Source organism: Ursus americanus, chromosome 24, assembly GCF_024610735.1.
Source record: "Ursus americanus isolate L20-20 chromosome 24, mUrsAme1.1.p, whole genome shotgun sequence".
Taxonomy (NCBI): domain Eukaryota; kingdom Metazoa; phylum Chordata; class Mammalia; order Carnivora; family Ursidae; genus Ursus; species Ursus americanus.
Genome location: NC_142150.1, coordinates 5,932,869 through 5,957,030, shown reverse-complemented (window position 1 = coordinate 5,957,030; position 24,162 = coordinate 5,932,869). Strand labels below are relative to the sequence as shown.

Genomic DNA, 24,162 nt, shown 5'->3' with positions numbered 1-24,162 from the left:
GTGTGATATTCGTACAAGCAATTAAAACCTCTCCCCACTTGGGTTTGGAGACACGAGGTCTTCTTAATTAAAATTCAAACAAAAGCTACTGGTAAAAATTACTACTATATGATTAAGGTCTAAAGTATTATGATACAGTAGAATCACCGTTAACTGTTGGGATTAAAAGAAATCGATATGTTGGGGAAAAGATCAGTTGGATCTAATTAGCAAAATCAATGTTTACATAAAAGAAAATATTGAAGTTTAGTAACAAATTCTGGTTATAAATATAACACTGGATAAAGTTGTTTTTTGTTATTATTACATTGACCACATAATCATGTCTTAAATTCATTGAATAAAAATCTGAAACTCTTTTTATTATTTTCTATGATTGAAATCATAGAACTTTACTTTAAAATCATATCTAGCTTTAAAATTTTCAGTTTTATAAAATGCTGTTATATATAAAAATAGTCAACAATTACAAAGTATTTCTATTGATTCCATTTTAAAATGCTAATTTTAGCAATAGCTACAGCCTGGAGTGGGAAAGGAGGCAAAATCGGTTACAAGTAAAAAAGATCCAAAGTATTCTTACACAATTATGATTACATTAAATATGTATTAGTCTATTTGGTGACATACCGAAATAAAAGAGAATACATTTTGATATAATTCAAAAACAAGACATTCCACTTTTTTCTTCCTGATTGCTGTGATGAAAATAAACATTATAACCAGCATGGAGAAGCAAAACTATTACTAATTGCAGCCTAGATTTTAAATAAAATGGAGGTCATTAGCAATTTCCTGGAAGCCATTCAGATTGCTTACCAGGAAATGGTAGCTAGCAGGACATCTGTAATCCTCTTGTGTGGAATTAGCAAAAACATACTGAAGCTTTAATGATGTGTGTTAGACTTTGGTTTATGGTGGAACCTTTCTCCATCAAAGTAACTCATATTTCATTGATTAAGAACGATTTTTATTTTAGTATTAGAATACAAACCCAGAATTGAAAATAGCCTTTAACATCCATCCATATATACATACCTTACTACACACCTGAAGATCGGAGCATGGCTCATAGTGGAATAAGAGATGACAGGGTAACGGAAGAACAGTAGGAATTTGGAAGTGAAATGTGTTTGGGCAAATTGAAAGAAATTTCTTCTATAACTTGGAATGCTGATTTCACAACATTTTGAGTGGTGAATTTAGTCCCATTTTTAGTAGCATCTTCCTATCTCAATAAAGAGATAAGCAAAGCAGACTGTCGAGTGAAAACACCTTACAGATATGAATTTAAGTTTGACTGACTCTGCATTGTTGTGGGAGAAATGGGGTCACCTACTCAGAGACTTTTAGCATGACATCTCCATATTACCTGAATTATTTGTTGTCCTAATAAGGGAAACATCTCTGGAACTATAAAGAAGTGACAGAGTAAAACTGAAGAGACTATTTATATGCTCAGTTTGTGTGAAGAATTAAATATATGCAGAAGATTGCTGGAAGGATATTTAATAAACTGTTAACAGTGGTTGACTATGAAGTAAAAAATAAAAGGTATGAGACAGGCTGATTTTTAAGCTTGTATTGTATAGTTTGTACTGTAGTTTTTTGTTTTTTAACCATGTATATACCTTGCTTTTTCAATACAAAAGACTATTTAAAAAAAAGACTGCAGTCTTCAATGAAAATGAAAGGATTTGTTTCCTTATTTGTATAAGAGAATATGGATGACACTACTTACTTAGCTTCAGATTGTGTTGAGAAGATTAGACAGAAAATATGTATTATTTGGCATAGCATAGAGTAGGGGATCCACAAATACTATAGGTAAGCAACAACACTTGGCACAGGTAAGTACTTGAAACAGTAAATATTTACTGATAAAATGATGAACTGCAGTCCTCAAACTTTTGATCTCAGGAATCTTAAATTATATTGAAGATTCTAAAATTCTTTTGTTCATGTGACTTTAATCTATTAATACTTAATTGTGTTAGAAATTAAACCTGAGAAATTAAAAATATTTAATTCATTTTAAAGTTATAAAATTAAGGGGTGCCTGTGTGGCTCAGTCAGTTAAGTGTCTGCCTTTTGCTGACGCTTTTGATCCCCAGGGTCCTGGGATCCAGCCCCCGCATTGGGCTCCCTGCTCAGCAGGGAATCTGCTTCTTCCTCTCCCTCTGCCCCTCCCCTCAACTCACTCTCTCTCTCTCACTCATGCTCTCACTCTCAAATAAATAAAAAAATAAAATCTTTTTAAAAAGGTTGTAAAATTAAATCTGCCACATATTAACATAAAAAGTCATTTTATGAAAAATGACTATATTTCCTAAAGTAAAAATAATATAGTGAGAAGAATGGCATTGTTTTACATTTTTGCAAATCTCTTTAATGTGTGGCTTAATAGTAGACAGCTGGATTCTCTCATATCTGCTTTTGCATTCAATCTGTTTGATATGTTTTGACTGAAGTATATGAAGAAAAGCTAATATTGATATGGAGTTGACAAAGGGAAAAGTATCTTGCAGCCCTTTCAAATAGTTGTGAATATTCTTTGATACTACATCAAATTTCCCAAGTGGTGGTTTCTTGAAGGTCAGGTCCAATGTAAGATCTGAAGCCATATCAATGAACTTCCAGTATTTTTACATTAAAATCCATTGGTCCATTTGAACTTTGAATCATTTGCTCTATATATGATTTTGTAATGGGATACATTGGTCTTTTAGATTATATTGTTTCACTGAGTTATGTAGCTCTTCCTTATGGTGGCATATTTTATCATATAGTATCAAAAAATCACATTCATCAATATTACCCTTAATCTTATCAGAAAAAAAATTTCAGTATTTGGAAACTGTCATACTTGTGATGGCAGACAGAAGTTTTCTAAAAATCTAATTTTCCCTTGAAAGTTCAAATTATTTTAACCAACACTATGAGTAGCTTTTTGAAGTGGGTTGCTTTCTTGCTTAATATTTAAGTACAAATAAGGGTGTTTTGTCTTGTTCTTTTAAATAAAATAAAATTCATCACACTGAATATTAAGAACTTTTTTTTTTAACTCTACAATCAAGAGTCTTCTTCTTCTTCTTCTTTTTTTTAAAGATTTTATTTATTTATTTGACAGGAGAGAGAGAGAGCACAAGCAGGGGGAGCCGCAGAGGGAGAGGGGCAAGCAGACTCCCTGCCAAGCAGGAAGTCTGATGCAGAGCTTGATCCTAGGACTCTGGGATCATGACCTGGGCTGAAAGCAGATGCTTAACCGACTGAGCCACGCAGGAACCCCAATAATCAAGAGCCTTCTAACTCAAGATCAAGAGTCACATGCTCTACTGACTGAGCCAGCCAGGTGCCCCTCATCACACAGAATATTAAAAATATGTGTACTTATGGGGCATCTGGCTGGCTCATTCAGAGGAGCATGCAACTCTTGATCTTGGGGTAGTGAGTTCAAGCCCCGTGTTGAGTGTAGAGATTACTTAAGTAAAAACATAAATAAACAAAAAAAAAACCCTTTAAAATATGTATACTTTAAAGTCATTATTTAATATAATTAATTGTTTCATCAAAGAAATTCTTAATTGAAACTGAATTTTTGTTTTATTACAAGCGTGTGGTGGTGAAGAATATAATGACTACAAGTAGAATTAGGTGCTTTTGATTCATGTAAGGGGACCAGCTGTTTTAATCCACTATTTCATTTGCTTTGTCAGTGCACATCTCAGCACTGTAACATGCAACTAATGCCTTAGTATTACTATGAAGACGGTATTGACCTCAGGGACACCTTGGATTGTAAAATGTGATTTGTAAAATGATTGTTAAATGATTAACAAAATAAGTCATTAGTAAATAGTAGTTTACCAGTAGGAATAGGAACAAGAGTATTTAGTTATGTGCCACCCGTAGGGGCCTGGAACCATTTAGTAATCTCTTGTAACACAAATTATTTCATAGGAAATGATTAGATATATATATATAAAATTGAGAGGAAGTTCTAATACTCCAAGAAATCAGTGTTATTACTCATGTCAAATTTACAGTATAGTCCATGTCCCCAATGTTGACTTAACCAAAAAATGATAACCACTTTATTGATAATTAGCTTACATTTGTCAGTTAAGCTAGGCCTGGTGAACACCAGCCTAATCAGTTTCCTTCCCATCTTATTAAGCAATTGTATGTCTCCCAACTCCTTGTAGTAGTATAAAATGACCTTACTTAAGTACAAGTAAAATTCTCTTACTCAAAACTTTAAGAGATTTTTCATTTAATTTTGGTTCTGGCATTTTATTATAGTGGTAGCTAAAACTTAGAGGTCTTGCTGTGGAAATGAGATTTTCACATGTTTGGACCTGGACATACGGTGGCTATGAATTTTTTTTTTTTAGTGTAACATTTGTGATAGATGAGATTTTAATACATATGCATTTATTATTTTATAATTAAAGGTTATTCACAGATTTTTAGTAAGCATAAAATATAAAAATGGTTTAAAATTTTTATACACTATTATTAATTTGCTCTATTTCACTCTAGTCTTTTTTGTTTGAATAAATGTAAAAAATTTTAAAAATATACATTGTGACAATATTTCTATACAGTTGATTTTTGGAAGAAAAATATATGGGATAATAATTAATCTCGTCGCTGTTTATAGGCCCAGGAATGCTCTGTGCCTAGCATCCTCGGTGCCAGGGTATACCCTGGGTATTTCTTTATTGTAGAGTCATCTTTTGACCAAATTCTCATGGGATACATATGTCACATTAAGAGCTGGCGCGTACCACTGGACCTCCCACACACTTACTATTTAAGTCATTTGTCTGAACTAAAAAAAAAAAAAAAAAAAAAATCTAAGGCTAACCACTTAATAAAATGTGTGTATTTTCATCCAAATGGTGTTTTCATGAATAAGACCCTTGAAATAGGCATAAATTGTACATTATTCTCTACATTTTTAAATGTGTTGCTACTGTTGGTAATTACCACTGAGTGCATATTTAATGCACTGAGGAAATTTGATGCAATTATTCTGTTTATTTGTGATTCCCCTTCAATCCAAATGTCTGCATTAAACTATTGAAAAAGAAAACTACAGAGAATTTAGGTCATTTAAAAAATGCACACATTTTCTGAACTCTGCTTGTAAACTTGTATTGCGCTAACCAAAATAAAATTAAAATGAACCAGCATTATAAAAGATAGTGTTCGAAAGTTTAGGTAATTTTGAATAAAATTACCTTTCAAATATAACCTTAAAGAATTTGGGCCAATTGCAAGGCTACAGTCTTACGGAAGTCAATAAGAGACGTGTATAACTGAGCTCAAAATTTAGCTAGTTTAACTTAAGACAAATTCTTTTTCCTCAAGCCTCTTTTCAGTACTTAAGAGTTGATTACATCTGGAAATGGATCGAATAGACATAAGTTGGTAGCTCTTAGAAAGTCTTTACAAAATGGTAGAATCCGCAGAGCAAAGGTCTATCTTTTCCATGAGTGCCTTGCATTTTTTAAAGCTCAGAGAATTTGGGTACTGAAAAAGATCTCTAATGCTGAAAGAGTCTGAAAATGAGAAGAGTGCAAGAGGGGTACAGCTCTTGTAGGCCTACTTTTTATTTTCTCCTTTGATCATCAGCTGGTAAGAAAAGTACACATGTTTCTCAGAAATGATTCAATATCATTAAAATGGTTTGGCCGGGGAATAGAGTAACGCAGAAGAACATAGGTATTAAATGGGAAGAAAGAACCCCATATCCATTTTGTTCGGTAGACATCATCTGGTGTTCCCTTTCAAGTTAATATGCCACTATTCGTTGTACATGTTTTAATAATATTTTTAAACATCTCTCTAGGGCTAAGGAAGAGATGAGATTTAAAATGAGATCTATCCCATGGCTTTAAAAATCTGTTTCTTCATGTAATAGTAATGAGAGACCTGTGTTCTTCAGCTAAAAGCTAAGAGTTACATTCCTATTAACATTTGTTTAACTAGGCTTCCATCACAACAGGTGCACAATTATTTTTATGAGTAAAATATTATCAGCCTTCAAAATTAGCCAGGGCAAAATGCAAGTTGTCTGATTAAATAATCAGAGCTGATACTTAAAATACATTTGATTTCCACAGGAATTTTAAAATGCAAAGTCTCAGTCTCTTATTCTGATATGTCGAGGGAGTTGCAATTGTTTTTAGTATGTAAGTAGTAGCTTATACTGTAACTAGTTTGATACATTTCACATAATTCAGTTGACATCATGAGACAAACCAGTAAAAATATAGTAATAGTTTATTACTTCTAGTCTAATACTTTAATCTACCAATGAAATAGTATTATGCTTTATATTAAATCAATAAAAGAAAAGGAAGTGACTCTTTTTAAGACTTTTCCAAGTTCAATTAAAAGTCACATTAGTTTAAAAAGTTAAAATCCACTGTATTCTTTTTTAAAGATTTTTATTTATTTATTTATTTATTTGACAGAGAGAGAGAGAGGGAGCACAAGCAGGGGGAGCAACAGGCAGAGGGAGAGGGAGAAGCAGACTGAACAGGGAGCTCCATGTACGCTGGATCCCAGGACCCTGGGATCCTGACCTGAGCCAAAGGCAGACACTTAACCAACTGGGCCACCCTGTAATCTTATTTAAATTTTACTTGTGGAGGGTTAAAAAATACAAACATAAATTTTAGATTAATAATGTATAAATCACGTACAGCAAAATTACTGAGAATTTTGGGGAACAATAAAGACTCCCAAATGGTAAAAATTAGACAAACAAATGAAAAAAACAAAAATGAACAAAAGGAAACAAAGCCAAGTGCATGAACCCTACACACACACACACACACACACACACACACACACACACACTCCCCTGTGAACTAAACAGGAAGCTTCTCTAGGAGGCACCTTCCCCGTGGTTAAGAAGTGCTACAACGGCACAGCTGTTAGAAACCAATTACAGGCAGGTAACTGTTTGTTTTCATCTCTAAATCTGTTTGTCAATCAGGAGAATGCAATGAGTCAGAAAAGGGGATCTCAAATACAAACCACAGGGTAAGGCAGAGCACCTGGAATGGGTCCAAACCACAAGAATTAGGACAGCAGTATAGATGGAATCAAAACCATACATGTGCACATGGCTCCTGTCTTTGACCAACTTTTCAAATCCACTCAGAAGTAAAGATTACTGAAGAGAAATGTCAGTGTTCTATTGAGAGAAGTCTGATTTTAAGATTTGTTAGAAACGTGGTTATTTATAGAAGAGTGATTGTAGAAGACATCTACAGTTCCTTACAAATGTAAGACATTTCTAAAATTGGCTCATAATCATCCTTTTAAAATGAAGTTAAGTTTAAACTTCTTTTTTAATTTCAAAGAATATATATATATATATATATATATATATATATATATATATATATATATATACTCACACACATACGCCATCTTATAAACCGGTAGGTTTTTACTACTTTGAAATTCATCTATGGCACTTTCCAGCTTATGTAGTTATTAATGAAAAAACTTTAGTTTTATCTGGACCCAAGAATACATTTTTATTCAAGTCAGTAAACCTCTACTGTTTAAATATGCAGCTGTTGTGCTTGGGTTGCGAGATTTCAAGAGACGGTGAAGGATACAAAGGCTGCTTTACGTAAATCTATATGGCTAGAAGTTTTTCCATGCTGAAATGTGGGAAAACCTACTGAGACGCTGAAGTTTAAGTTGGTAACATCAAGGGGGCATAAATAGAAGTTTATTAAGAAAGCTAAAGAAAATGAAATGGGCACAACCATTCTGTGGTTTTGCTTAAACACAGGCTTGCATATCCATTGAGAGTCCTGGATTTCTTGTTAACTGGTTACTGAAAGGAGCTCTTTTATTTTTCCAGCCATAGTTTAGTGCCCATAGGCATTTGCCTTGAAGCACGATGGTTCTTCTGTAATCTCCATTGTTGACTGTGTATTTCTCAGTCATGACTATCACGGTTTAAGGTTGTCCTCCCAGATGGATCCTGAAAAGCATTTTACTGGAGTAATTATTACTTCTCCCAGGTCTTCCTCTCTGCGTCATATTCAGTGCTGGCGTCAGGAAGAAGAGGAGTGGATCACCACTACCGGATGTGGGGCTCTCTCTACCTGCAACATCTTTTAAATATTTACAAAGGCTTGTCTGAGATGGAATCAGAATTAATGACCAAGAAACAAATGAGTAAGAAGTGATGAATGAGATGAATTGAAATACTGGAGAAAAATAGTTGGGATTTTTCAATTTAGAAAGGAGAGTTTACTTAAGATTGTAGGAAGGACCCTGAGGAGACTTTCTGTTATTGTATTTCATAAAGAAAACTAGAGGTAGGACCAGAAAAAAAAGTTCAATTTTTGCCTTCATGATGAACTTATTCTTATTGTGGTTGACACTGACAGAAACTTTCTTACTAGAAATGTTAATCTCAGAACCAGGAAGGGATCTTTAGAATTCATCTCATCCATCCCTCTGCTTTCAAGAAGGAATGCATTTATAGAATCTCAGTCAATCCACAAATCTTTTTTTAGTGCTTATTATTTGCTCACCATTGTGTTAGACTCTGTGGAGTTTACAATATTTCGTATTTTCCACCAGTCAGACATGAGAAATTCCTTTTTTTTAAGTTTTTTTTTTTTAAAGGTAGGTTTTTAAAGACCTACAGAGAAGCAGGAAGAGGAGGGTGCTGTCAAGAGCAAAGACTAACATTTATTGGGCAAATACTGTGTGTCACAGGGCCTTTGTTTATTTTATCTTACTTAATCCTCAAACTAATGGCATGAGGTCGGCAACATTATCCTCCCCTTGCAAAGGAAGGAGCAGAGGCTTGGGGAAGGTTTTTCTCAAGACACCAAGAAAATAATGGACAATCCAGGATTTGTGTGGAAGACTATATAATGCTTTAAGTTTATGCTCTTTCTACCAAGATGTGCTAGTATCTCTTCTGGTTGTTATTGGGACACATTTCCTCATGCATTTTCCAAGTCTCCCAAGTCTCTTTGAGCTAAACAAACAGAAAAACAAAAACAAAATCAGACAAACAACAAAAACAGAAATTATTTTTTTTTTGATATTAGTGGAATTTTTTTTTTTTTACTTTTTAATACCTATAGTTTTTCTTTTCAAATTTGGCCACCATAGATTTTCCCTTTTCTATTAATTTAAATTCTTCAGGTTTGGGGATCTTATCTTTTAGTGTACTTTGGTTTTTTATTTGCTGTCAAGGATTATTTAATATTATTCTGACTTTTTAGGGCAATCGGAACTACAATTCAACAGTGAATCCTCTCTGGTTATTAGACAGTTGGTAGAGTGCCTGGATGTGTCGTGAGAATAATTATAGAACATAAACTTTAGAAACTCTAGATGCTGTCTAGACTACCAGTATCCTTACATTTCTAGCATAGTGACATGTATTTTTGTGTGTCTACTGCAAAAATTTATGAACCATGAATAGAATTTTAATAATAAATTCTACTGTAGTTAATAATTAAAGTTAGGGAAAATAGTTAAGGGAAGATTGTCATCTCTCACTTACAATGACCACTTACTATTATACCTATAATCCATATCTCACACTGGAATCTATTAAGTATTTGTCTCAAATTTTCTGATATCTCTGCAGATATTTTAGAAATCAGCTTTGTTCTTTGCTCATCAGAAAAATGAAATAGCTGATACTAATGGAATAACAAGTGTTTTGAGTATGGGGGTATACAGAGGACACTGTTATTTGGAGGATTAAGTCACCAGATTATCTTAAACAGTTTCCAATTCAAACAATTTTCATTTCTTGAGAAGGAGGTCAAGAGAAATCAGACCCAGGAGTGTGCTTAAAAAATCTCATAGGTTGGACAGATACCTTAGGTCTGACTAAAGTCATGAATGAGGATATGAATACGGAATCTTTTGGCAGGAAATGGCATGTAGTCAATCAGTATGGGCATCACAGGAGCTCAGGGATAATGGTTATTGATGTAGCTGCATCACTCGAAGCGAGCAAGGAGAGATGCCTCAGGGCACAAATTAGGAGCATGAAGCCTCTGGTATCCGAGTATCCAAGCACCCATAGGTTAGATAACAAGGGTCAAATGTAAGCTCCACTACGAATGAAAATCAGGACATAAATTACAGAAGACCTGGATAGTAGGTACCCAGTAATTCAACACTGATAGGGAAAGAGAAATAGGTCACCCCCAAGGGTGCTGAAAGGAGAATCTTGTGACCTCTGATCCTAGAGCAGAGATTGTCCAGTTCTAGTTATCTGCTTAGTATAGAGACCGGTATTTATAACTAGATGAAAGGAAAATTTTTCTAGATTACACTAAATCTGTGCTGCCCAATATAGAAGTTATTTGCCACATGTTGGCTATTTAATAAATTCAAATCAATTAAAATGAAATTAAAATCTAGTTCCTCAATCACATGAACCACATATCAAATACTTATTACCACATGTGGCTAGTGGCTGCCATTGGACAGCAAAGATACAGAACACTTCCATTATAACAGAAAGCTCTATTTGACAACATTGTTCTATATTATACTAGTCAAAAAGGCTGGCCTGTTGGAGAGTTCGAACACTGGCAAAATGTAGAATCTACAGGTATCTGTAACAAGACATTTCTATGACACTATACTTTAAAGAAGCAAAAAAAAATGGATTTATGTCAAATTTAGTGAGGTTTCTGAAAACAGGATTTGGATGGAAGAATTGTATTATGTGAAGTTAGTTTTGAAATTGGTGTTCATATTTTTTTTACTGATTTGCATATTGTTGCAATAAATACAGAGATTTTTTTCACTGAGGAACACCTATTAAAATCCTGTTGGAACGGATCATAACTTATGTACGGAACTGCTGAAATTACATTAAAATCTATTTTTCTTGCATGTATATTGTGTGCTTGGTGAAGCATATTGGTTTTTGTGAGTTACTTGAAATTATCTCATCTCCACTGATGGCTGATGGGAAAGTTGATCATTCTATGTTTTTTTCATCAAACTGTCAACAAGGCAGCTTCCCATTTTGAGTGCTATTTTTCATTGTATTTATTACACATATTTTTATGTATGCTTTTTCATTGTATTTAATACAGATTGTATGTGTTTAAGTATGTGTCAGAGAGAGACAAAAACACTACAGATGGAAAGAAAGAGAGGGAGACATTAGACATGCTAAGAAAAATGGAGTAAGATATAGGTGTTTTTTTTCCTTGTCAAAGTAAATTAAACTCTCAGAGAAAGAGAGAATCATTTCCGTCTACATCGGTATCTAACTTTTCTCTAATATCTTAAACCCATGCCCCTGAGAGTCAACCCCACTCAATTTTGTGGCTTCTAGAGGAAAATCCAAATCCCTTTGTTCAGAGGTACTGCTTTTTGACTTTGGCGTGAAGGTTCTTGAACAGACCTGGCCACTGATATGGAGCAAAATACATGGCGTAGACATAGCTTGTTGGTTCCACACTGGCTCAAAATTAAATAGGCAATTCACAGAAGAGGGTGCCTGGATAATAAGGAAATGCAGATTAAAGCAATAATAAGATACCATTTCATATCCATCAGACCGGCAAAGATTAAATGTGGGGAACTGGAATTCTCATAAACTATTTGTGGTAGTGTAAGTTTATATATCTAGTCTGAGTTTAGCTGTATCTAACAGAGTTGAAGATGCACATATTCTGTGAACTAGCAATCCAACATATATATATATATATATATATATATATATATATATATATACACACACACATATGTATATATGTATGTATATATACACGTATGTATATATTCTAAAGAAACTCTCGCACGTGTATAAGAATGTTCACTATACCATTGTTTATAAGGGCAGTTGAAATAAAGAAGCAGTCAAAATAAACAGAGCTATATATATCAACATGTATGAATTTAAAAACATGGTATTACATGAAAAGACACAAAATTTCATATCTAGTATATGGTATAATTTATATAACTGAAAACATGTAAAAATACCATAGATATTTTCTTATAAACCTATATATAGTAACAGTATAAAAACAGATATTGAAAGGATAAACATTAAACTTAGTACAATTAATATGAAAAAAATAAAAGCAGGTTCTGCCTCAAGGGCACAGGATACAAACAAATAAATGCGATTTGTTATTATCTGGTGTAGAGCCACCCTCTTTACTCAGACTACCCACAGTGCTTGCTCTTTGCTTTACCAACAGAAGCTTTCAAAGTTGCTTAAGCCTCATTTGTTTAAAGTGTGACTCTTGGCCTCCCCTTGACCTCCTGTTACAGGATGGATCAGGTTATCTGAGTCTTCAGACAATTGGCCAGAAGAGATTTTTTTTACCAAAATAAAACTTTTCTCACTCATATGGCGTTTTAGATAGCACCTTTGGGACACCCTATGACTCCCAATTTCATTTATTTATATTTTCATTAATTCCACTCATGCGTCAAACATTTTTGAGAGGCTTTTATATGCTAGGTATTGGGAATACAAAGATGACTAAGAAATGGTTTCTACCCGTAAGGAGGTCACAGTCTATAATGGCATATGCAGATAATTATAACAGATAATTATAAACTTTTTAGCTCATGCTTTAGAGGATGCTAAAGAGGGAATTAATTATAATATTATTTAAGGTTTTTTTTCCCCTTCAAAGTAAATAAAAGAGTTATCTCTCAAAGAAAGAGAATCGTTTGTATTCATAGATTAGTGTCACATTTTCTTTGGTATCTCAAATCCATGACAAGTAGGGTTAATATTTATATTTCCAGCCCAGACCTCCTTTTTGAGCTCCAAATTTATATATACAATTTTCTACTGTACTTTTCTACTTGAACACTTTAAATTTAAGATACTAAAATGGACTTCCTGATTTCTTTCCCAGATCTCCTGCACCCAAATTCTTTCCTATCTCAGTAAATAGTAACTCTGCCCTAGGTGCTCAGGTCACAAACCTTGAAGTTCACCTTGATTCCTCACTACAAGACATAGTTTCCATTTGCCTCTCTCTATGCCTTCTACGCTTTGTGCACTGAGGACCCCACTGAGTGAGTTTACTCTCTGACTTCCATTCGGGTTCAACCAATGAGAGGCACTCAGGAGAGCTGGGGGAGAGTAACGTTGGTGTCCTCTTTCTCTCCACAGCTCTTCCCTTGCCAGATTGCTGTAGGTTGGTTGTGACCCTTTCGTGACCCTCTCCATACAACTACATTCTCTAGGTTCTAATAACTGTCCTTTCCCCTTATGCTTTAGGCCTCGGTGTGATAACAGCTTCAATCTATAACTAGCTCCTAGACATATCACTATCCCTTGTTGTTTTCCTTAAAACTTACCACATATTTTTGTAAATATTCAACTCTTCTCAAATTACCCACTTTAAATGAGCCACTACCATTACTTGTTCCAGGCCACCAATCTCTCCTGCCTGGATTATTGTACTAGCCTCTTAGCTGATGTTCCCTGCTTTCTCCCTTGTCTCCATACAATCTGTTTTCCACAGAGAAGTGAGGTGGATCCTTTTAAAATGTCAGTTAAATCATATCACTCCTTTGTCTGAAAACCCTATAATGGATCCCATATTAATTTGAATAAGGGCCAAAGCCTTTACGATGGCCCAAAAGGCCCTACAAAATAGATATGGCCCTCTCCTTCTTTTCTAACTTCATCTTTTCTTACTCTCCTAAAGGAGAACTGTTTCTCTACTCAAAGCACATCTAGACACCAAAGAAATGTGAGTTTTCCTCACCAAACAATTCTTCAATGCTCTGTGGACACTGGCTGGGTGTCCTACAATTTAACTCAATCCTCATATTAACAAACCAGAGTTAGCACAGACTGCCCTCACAACAGATTAAAGGCTTAATCCCACATGCCTGCACTCCACTTCAGACACCAATTACAAGTCATGGGTCCTCAGCTTATCCACACTTCTGTCTAAGTTGGTTACAAGTTAGAAGTTCCCCAAACCCCCTCATCAGTTTGATTATTTGCTAAAATGGCTCACATAACTCAGGGAAACCTACTATTACTTTTTTGTCATCAAGGATACAAATGAATAGCAAGATGAAGAGGTACATGGGGCAAGGTCTGGAAGGTCCCGAGTGTAGTTCTTTTCCTACAGGGTATGGGATGCTCCACCCTGCTGGGATAAGAATGCATTCACCAACTCTGAAGTTCTCTGGACCCCTTCATTCGGGATTTTTATGGGACTCCATTACATAGGTATGATTGATTAAATCATTGGCCATTGGAAATTAACTCAGTCCCCAGCCTCTCTCTCCTCCCCAGAGGTCAGGGCTGGGGCTGAAAGTTCCAACTCTCTAATCACATAGTTGCCTCCTCTGGCAACCAGCCCATTTCCTGGAGCTATCGAGGGGCTCATTACAAATCACCTCATAAACATAAACTCAGGTACAGTTGAGAGGGGCTTATTATGAATAATAGACACTCCTCTCACTCTTACCACTCAGGAAATTACAAAGATTTTTGAAGCTCTGTGCCAGGAACTGGGGATGAAGACCAAATATATATTTACTATATCAAAATATCACCTCTTCCCTTTGTTCTTTTTTGCTCATGGTATGTTTAGTTACTAGTGTTCCTCAGATAGTCGCATACCTCAGGACCTTTGCATTTGTGTTTATTCTTGGAATACTCTGCTTCTCAATACTCTTTTGAATCAATTTTCCAGCTCTTGCTCAGAACATTTCTAAGTTCTTGCTTAATTTTCATTCTTGGAGAGACCTATCCTAACCCTCTTAGCTTCTTTTTTTTCCCTATAACATTTGCTGCATCTTAGTATGCCTTTTATTTTTAAATTTCTTTTTTTATCTGAGTTTCTCCACCCAAAGGTAGGTTGCATGAAAACAGGGTATGTGTGGGTTCACTGCTTGACCCAAGGTATATGACAAATATTTATTCAATTAATGAGTGAATGTGGTGAATTAGAGAGATGGACAAGAAACCTGTGGGTGTCAGAGAAGACTGAGAAATTGCTTTTAGTCTTCTGTCTCCACACCCTGGCTTCATCAGTATGCTTCTACTTCTGAATGGAAGTTCTAGTTAGTTTATGCCTCAAGACCACAAGATCTGTCTGCTCACTTATGCCAATAGGCAGATCTAAAATTTGAAACTCAGATACAAAAAGTTCCTCTTTTAACTGAAACATCACAAATATAAGACTCAAGTAGACAAGAGCATAGATAGTTTTGTTTCCATTGTAAAGGACAATGTTCTGGAGTGTGTTTTGCTTCCTAGTATGATTATTCTTGACATGTATTAGATATTTTTTCAAGGTAACCTTTATAGTCAATGAAGTTGCAATACCAAAATTTTTATTGTACAATATAATAATTTTATTCTTTAGTAGAAAGAGGAATTATGAGATAGAGATTACTTAAATTTTTTTTCACAAATAGCAATTTAACTGAGGGAAGTTGTCAGTAAATATCCGCTAAGCTATTTTCTCATATCTCATATACAAGATATTCTGCTTTTTTTCCTGAAACATACTTCATACTAGGAAGCCTCAATTAAGACACCGAAATTTAAATCAGATATTAAATTTCAGTTCATATTAAATAACTGCAAGGGATCTTAGGAGGTCAATACTGTTTTTCATTCATATTTCACAGAAATTTTTAAAAAGGGATAGTTTCTGTAATATCAATAAGAAAAACTAGAAACAAGAAAATAGAATTTCTTTTTTTATTTTTCAGAGTAAAAGAGCATGAATTAGGGGGAAGGAGGGTGAGGGAGGGAGAGAATCCCAGGCAGGTTCCACGCCCAGCATGGAGGCCGACACAGGGCTCAATCCCATGACCCTGAGATCATGACCTGAACCAAAATCAAGAGTTGGATGCTTAACTGGCCGGGCCATTTAGGTACCCTGAAAATAGGAATTTCTTTTGTGAATACATTATACTGTTTGTTGACCATTGATATATAAATATTTCCCATAGTCTAACTGAATCTACTCAAACCTTTGTGATGTATCTTAGGTTTGTGAGTGGATTTTGAAAGATGTATCAGTTATTACCAAGACAAAGAAAGCATTTATTGAACTTCTGGTGTGTATCATGCATTTTGCTAGGCATTTTCACCTTTGTTTGCTTTTTGTTTAGCAATGCCTTTATTGAGATATAATTCATATATCATAAAATTCACCCATTTAAAGAGTACAATTCAGTAGGTTTTTTAAAAGCATTTTGATAGAGTTGTGCAATTATCACCACCATTAATTCTCCTAAAGGATTCTCTTACCCTTGAGCAGTCACCCTCCATTTCTCTCTAGATTTCCCAGCCCTGAGCAACCACTAATATTTCTATCTCTATAGATTTCCTACTCTGGACATTTCCTATAAATGGAATTGTATGTGTTTTTTTGTGATGAGCTTCTTTCACTTAGCACAATGTTCTCCAAGCTCATCAGTGTTGTGGTGGGTATTAGTATTTCATTCCTTTTCAGTGGCAAATAACATTCCATTCAATGGGTTTATGCCACATTTTATTCATCCACTCATCAGTTGATGGACATGGGTTGTTTCCATTTTTTGGTTATTATGAATAATGCTGCGGTGAACATTGTACAAGTTCTGATGCGGATGTATGTTTTCATTCCTCTTGGGTATATATACCCAGTTCCTTTTGAGGAACTGACAGACTATTTTCCAAAGCAGCTGCACCAGTTTTCATTACTGCCAGCAGTGTATAAGAGTTCTAACTGTTCCACATCTTCACTCTTTTATTTAACAATATTGAATAATATTTATCTATCAATATTTAACAACAGCACTACTAGACAGATATTATAAACCTTATTTTATATATAAAGAAACAAAGGCTCAGAAAAAGCATAAATAATTGTCCAAAACCATAAAGCTAGTAAATTGTAGAGCTAGTTTTTAACTTAGTTCGGATTGAAAACCTGTACTTTTCATTCATTCCAAAATTGTATTTTTTCCTGGACTAGTTTTGAGGATCATTTACATTTAGCACATATTTGAGTGCCTCCCATGTCTTTGGAGTTGGGGGAACAGTTAACTCAGTTTGCTGGTAGTCTGATGAGACTAGTGTCTTAGAATTGTTTATGTATAGGTCAGCAATTTTAGGTCTATTTTAATACTCTTAAAAATTAATGAGGACCCAAAGAACTTTTGTTTATGTGGCTTTTGTCTATTGACATATTTTGTATTAGAAATTAAGACTGAGAAAAATCTTAAATATTTATTAATTAATTTGAAGTAACAAATGTGTTGTTAAAATAAATAACATATTTAACAAAAATAGCTATAATGCCTAAAAAATAATTTACTGAGAAGAGTGACATTAGTTCACTTTTTGCACATTTATTTAATGTCAGGCTTAATACAACATAGTTAAATTCTCATGTCTGCTCCTGCATTCAATCTGTTGCAATATGTTGTTTTGGTTGAAGTATATGAAACACCATGCATGTATGGTTTAGAAAGTGAACTATTTTAATAACTCTTATAGCTAATTGTGGATATTCTTTGTATTGTAATTTACAAATAATATAAAGGTTAATTGTGATTTGGAATCTGAAACATAATGAGCTCTTTATATTTTATCACCATTGGTCTAACTTGTACTTTGAATGGATCTTTTAGCAATGTATGATTTTATGACATGCTTTGGTCTTTTGGAAAATGTTGGATCACTAAGTTATACAGAGCTTCCAAATGTTGACATAGTTCATGATACAATATAAAATAATCACATCCATTAATATCACATTTGTAAATTTGAGAACAATTTTATTATTGAAAACAAATATAATCAGTTGTTTTCCTTGAAGTGAAAAGACTTACTTCATACCATTTTTGAGAAAATGTCTTTTAAAAAATCCAAGATATGGAAACAACCCAAGTGTCTATTCATACATGAATGATTTAAGAAGATGTGGTATATACAATGAATATTATCCAGCCACGAGAAAGAATGAAATCTTGCCATTTGCAATGTTAACTCACTTGATCTTCTAGATTAGAAGGTGTAATGCTAAGTGAAATAAAGTCAGTCAGAGAAAGGCAAATAACACATGATTTCAGTCATATGTGGAATTTAAGAAATACAAAAAATGAACAAAGAAAAAAAGGAGACAAAAAGCCAGACTCTTTTAGAGAACAAACTGGTGGTTGCCGGAGGGGGAGGGGATTGGTGAACTATGTGAAGGGGATTTAGAATACACTTATCATGATGAGCACTGCTTAATGTGTAGAATTGTTGAATTATTATATTGTACACCTGAAACCAATATAACACTTATGTTAACTATACTTGAATTTAAAAAAAAACAAAAAACCTAGTTTGAAAACCATTCTGCACCTGTCATTCATTCTGTCAAGTAAAAATCGTGTTCTATGGAAAAAGCCATTAGTTTGGATCTCGAAGAATCACACAAGCCCTTTTTGTCAAGAAAGCTATTGTTATTTTGGTATGTAGCAGAACTACTTCATATGTACTTATAATTTGGTTACACATATTATAAGGTGTACTCTAAGTTGGGATTTAATAAGATTTTTTTACTGTTTTATCCAGAATTTTTAAGTGAAACTGACATTTAAAAAAATACATGTGCACTTGTTGTGATGAGCACTAGGTGTTATATGTAAGTGATGAATTACTAAATTCTACTCCTGAAACCAATACTACATTATATGTTAACTACCTTGAATTTAAGTACAATCTGGGAAGAAAAAAAAAGTATATGTGTGTGGTTACAAAGACTTCAGTGACCGCTAACTAGTACAATTCAGTGTCACTGGCTTGATTTATGATAAAGTACCAGTAATTTTACTTATCATTAGTTTTGCACCTTTAGAGTAAATGTCAATGCAGTGAAAAAGATGAAAAGATCAGTAATATTATAAACATAACTTTACACATATAGCATTCATATAAAAGTGGACCCTGATGGTGGCCAAAATACTTTTTGAAAAGTGTGAGTCAAGTGATAGATGTAAATATAATGGTAGTGAGGGGACTAAACATTCTCTTCCAAGAAAGTTAAATGTGTATTTTTTAAATCTTCGATTATTATTCAGCATGCACACAATTATTTAAAACATTAATTTAGAAGGAAACTAATTTCTTTAACTATCTTCTCATCTCAAATTCTATTCACTGAACTTTCCTTAAGTGACCTTTAGTAGAAAATTTTTTATGTTGGGAAGAAATAACTTATAAACAACTATGTGCCTTTGAGTGAGAAATATTTTATTCTTTTTTAAATGCATGATTTTATTTAGTCTGTCCATTAATAACTGAGAACATTTAATGATATTAATGGAACTCAACATAAGAGAAGTTCAACTTAATTTTTTTACCTTTCAATGTTAGGTATTAATAAGAGAGATAGTCAAAATAATTATGGTCAAAATTATTATGTCAAAAACATAATAAATGGTTGGTGTTAGTCTGCATAGAATTCAATTTTTGGTGTAAAGTTCTTTGACTGAAAGAAGAACATTTGGTTTACTTCACTAATGGGAATATCTCTTAATGCTGGGATGACCTCTTCTTGGTATCTCCTGCTGTTGTATTATTAGCATAGTTATCTGTGATTTTATGAATGGAGATGAGTGGAGATGTATTCAACCTGTTTATTCCAAATGATAGTACATAACAAATTACTGTAGTAATGAAGAGGTAAACAGGCCATGCAACTGCCCAATATTTTTGAGGCCAATAGATTTAGCCTATGGAGTTTAGTCAAGATTCAGGAATAAAAGCCCCCATGAGATATAGTATATAGCCAAATTGGGAGCTTAAGAAAAGAACAAAGCCATAAATTGTTCTTTCTGGCAATGGCAATGGTGAATTTTCCACCATTTTCCCTATGGCTTTAGACAATCTTGTACTGCAGCCAAGATACCTGGGAAGTGGGGCCTTCCACACCCCCTCCGTGGGTGTGTGGTGAGTTTGTGTTGAGATATTTTGTTCTTAATAATTCCAAGAATTGTATCACTTATCACTGTACATTATTGTACAATGGAATATTGAAGTATATAATGTTACAACATAAAATTCTTTCGTTGCTGTACCCTGCTAGCCTATTTTAAAAATGGAATTTTTAAAATAAAAATATGTTAGGCAACTTGCTTTGTTTTTCCCATTATCTCATTTTGGGGGATAAAATTTTTGTGTGTTTTGCTCACTTATTGCCAGAATTTAGAACAGTGCATAGAAGATGCTCAAGTAAACATTTGTTAAATGAATGAATTCTTCACATTACCTTAAGAGCTGTCCACATAATATACCCAGATCAACAAAGAATAATTTATCCATTCTTCTGTTGGTAAGCATTGGCTTGTTCTCAGCTCTCATAATTATAGTTACTTTTAAAGTAACACTATAGTAGAAAAAATGGGTGGAAGAATGTTTCAGGCAATATGAATAGCCTGGGTGAGACCTGGAAATGTGAGCGTGAAATTACTTTTCTACGGAATTTCATGTTTTTAGTGAAAATAATGTGAGCACGTGTGTGTACATTTGTGGTTAGGGTGGGCAGGTGTTAAAGTTGGACAGGAAAAGTGAGAAATGAGGTTAGATGGGCAAGCAAGTACAAAATCGTGAAAGGGTATGTAAGCCATTTAAATAAGTCTGGACTTTATTAGTGGAGAACCATTGAAGAGTTTAACTGGGTAAGTGATAGGACCATGCCTAGATTTCCAACTTCCATCTTCATCCTTGTAGCTGTTAGAATAAAGTGGTATTTTGTAGTCAATGAAAATGTCTGATTTTAGAACTTTATTAAACATTTGGAATAAAATGTATCATAATTCTGTATCATTTAACTTTTATTCCTGTTAAGATAGATTCTAAACTTTTTAAAAAAAGATTGGTTGATTTATTTTAGAGAGGAAGGGCATGAGCAGGAGGGGCAGAAGGAGAGGGAGAGGGAGAAAGAATCTGAAGCAGACTCTGTGCTGAGCATGGAGCCATCCCACAACCTTGAGATCACGACCTGGACCCAAACCAAGAGTTGGAAAACCAATTGACTGTGCCACCTAAGTGCCCCAGGATAGATTCTAAAATGGATTTTTAATATAGACATTATATTATATGAGTATATTGGCAGATATTTATTGAATGTTTACTATGTGAAAGCAGTGTTCTAAGTGCTTCACGTGTATTAACTTGTGTTAACTCACTTGATCTATACAATACCCTGTTGTTATTCCAATTTTATAAAATAGATCAATAAGATCAAAGTTACAGCACTAGAAAGCAGCAGAGTTGAGATTTAAAATGAGGCCATCTGGCTCCAGAGCCCATGCTCTTAAACGTATCACAATACTGCTTCCTAAATCTGATTATTCCTGAAATATATAAACAAGACCTGTGAACTTACATATGAAACTGTGATAAGTCAAAAAATTAAGTTATATTTCCTCATTTACAGAATCATGTAAATTCGACTTAATGTATTCTGCTTCTGTTCCAGTTTTTTTCTTTTGTAAACATAAAGAGACAAAATATATTTTGTGAATTAGTGAGTTTCTTGACCAAACTAACATTAATTATAATGGCACATTGTAAAAGAAGGCAGTTTTAAAATTTGGTGAAGTGACTCTCAAAATTAACTTAAAAAAATTACATCTGAAAAGTTAATGCTGGGTTGTATATCAATATATAATGTATATATTAATATATGTAATGTTAATCTCATGAGTATATACATATATATATGTGTGTGTATATATGTATACATATATGTAGTTGATCAAGAAGAGGCTGTAAAGCGACCATAGAGTTTGTTTGGGGTTTTAGGGATTATAATCTAAAAGACAGAGAATTCACCAAAATCGAAAGTGTGCTTGGAGTTGGGAGGGGGGAATCCAGCTTTATAAAGGCAAAAACCATGAGGTTACATAACTTGTTTTGAAAGAATTATGATTGGTGCTGGCAGAGTTTAAACTGACTGTCTAATACACAGCTATTTAGATAATAGGCGTTACATTATTTCTATTTCAATTCAAGTTAGAAGGATATTTTCAAGGAGGTGGTGGAATTCAAATGACAAACTGCAATTGACAAAAGTCAAAAGTAAAAGTTCATGGTGTTCTGACAGTTGAAACAGGAGATATGCATAGGTCCTACTTACTCATTGTCCTTTTAACTCTATTTTGAGTGACTCTCTTAGCAATGCTTCATTTTGTATCTTGTTTCACATGTATATGTATACAATATGTTTCCATTTATAGTCCTTGGTCATATAACTGATTTTTTCTCATGTTACCAAGAGATCTTTACAGATACAGGCAAGACTGAATGATTTACATAAAACATTAACATTGCAGAGAGAGTCTATACTCATGGAACATTTCTAGATTATAACCTATAACTAGAAGTGTCCTTATAGATTATCTAATCCAACACCCTCATTTTATAGGTGGGAAAATGGAGGCCCAGAAAACTATGTACAAAGTGGCAAAACTGAAACTAGAACCCAGATATCCAGATTTATATTCCAGTCACTTTCCACTAAACAACTTCATAATCAAGTATTTTTGTATATTAGCTTTTATTACACGCCTTGCAAGTTACAAGATGAGTGTCATACTATTTTTTAATTTTATTATTTTCTATTTTTGTCATTCTCTATATAGTAGCAAACAATGAACTCTTACTAAATATATGCTTATATGACTTAATCTGACCTCAGCTTGAGAGTTTTATCTGTTAATCTTTATAACTTTCTGCATTTCTGTTGTCCTACACTCCCAAAATGCCACTGATTTTTTTTTTTAATCACTTTTTTGAAAAAGAGAGAGACAGGCAAACCAAGAAACAGACTCTTAACTATAGGGAACAAACTGATAGTTACCAGAAGTGAGCTGTGTGGGAACTTGGGTGAAATAGGTGATGGGAATTAAGGAGTGTGCTTGTTGAGATGAGCATTGGTATTGCACCTAAGTGTTGAATCACTATATTGTACACCTGAAACTAATATTACACTGTATGTTAACTAACTGGAATTTAAATAAAAATTAAACAAAAAAGGTATGTGCGGATTTTCAACTGCACAGGGGTTGGTGCCCCTAACCCGTGTTGTTCAAGGGAGATCTGTAGTGTGTGATCATACTAGAGGAAAACATGCTAAATTTGCCAGTTAAAAACAGATTCAATTTAGATTGCCCTTTCAGATCTTTTTGTTCTGCTTATTTTTTCACACTGTTATGCTGCTTTATTTCACTTACCATTATCACATGGCATTTTTTCATTTTTAAAAGCGTTTTCCTAATATTAGTTAAAAATCCAATTTGCCTCTGTGTAATCGGCACCTGAATATAGATAGACCTGTTCACCTCATCGTTTCACTATAATTGAACTTTCCTTTTGTTTTCAGTTTTTCACTATTGCCAGTATTGTTTCAGTGAATATTTTTTCACATAGTAATCTTTTAACACATGGAATTTTATCCTTGAGAATGTAATTTCCAATAAAGAAAATCTTGTTAGAAATGAAAAAAATGAAATCACTTTTTTGTTATGATGCCTTATCTCTTGAGGAGCTTAAGACTAGAGCTCTTTATATAGCTTGGCTCTCATTTAAAGGAAATTAGGATCTGGAGAACCCCGCAGGCACTCAGGTTTTCAAACACATGGGCCAATGAAATGTAAAGATTCTCGTGGCCCATATTATTCCAGTTGGAAAATTTGATCAATGATGGGCGCTGAAATCTTTCCAAGTTCGTATGTAAGTGTTTTACCTGTGAAACATCCTGATTTGCTATTTCTGAAAAAGTATCATTTTGAACTCTGATTAATCTCTTTAAACCAACACAAATGAAAACTTGCATGCTGAGATTCCAGGATGAAAGTCTTAGTATCTTTGAACAAGTTGTGCTTCTTAAGATATTTACTTATTGATTGCTTCTGTCATTGACTAGCATTTCATTGTTAGATTACCTGATAGACTTGAGGAAGTGAAAATGCATTTAAATAAAAATACTGCTTTTTAAATGGATTGAGGAAAATGATTACTGAAATCAATTATCTCCCCAAAACAATTTAAAGTGGATTATTTCACTTGACTTTTTAAGAGGTGGCATGCTACAGTGGAAGGAGTTACGAGCTGAAGATCAGGACTTCTACGTTCTA

At 33.9% G+C, this 24,162-nt stretch overlaps 1 protein-coding gene and 1 pseudogene across 50 annotated transcripts in view; one reads left to right on the top strand and one right to left on the bottom strand.

Moving 5' to 3' along the window:
• Nucleotides 1-24,162, top strand: part of SOX6 (SRY-box transcription factor 6) — a 586,648-nt gene that overhangs the window by 341,050 nt on the left and 221,436 nt on the right. The window lies entirely within an intron of this gene.
• Nucleotides 19,486-19,919, bottom strand: LOC123791669 (phosphatidylinositol N-acetylglucosaminyltransferase subunit P pseudogene; annotated as a pseudogene).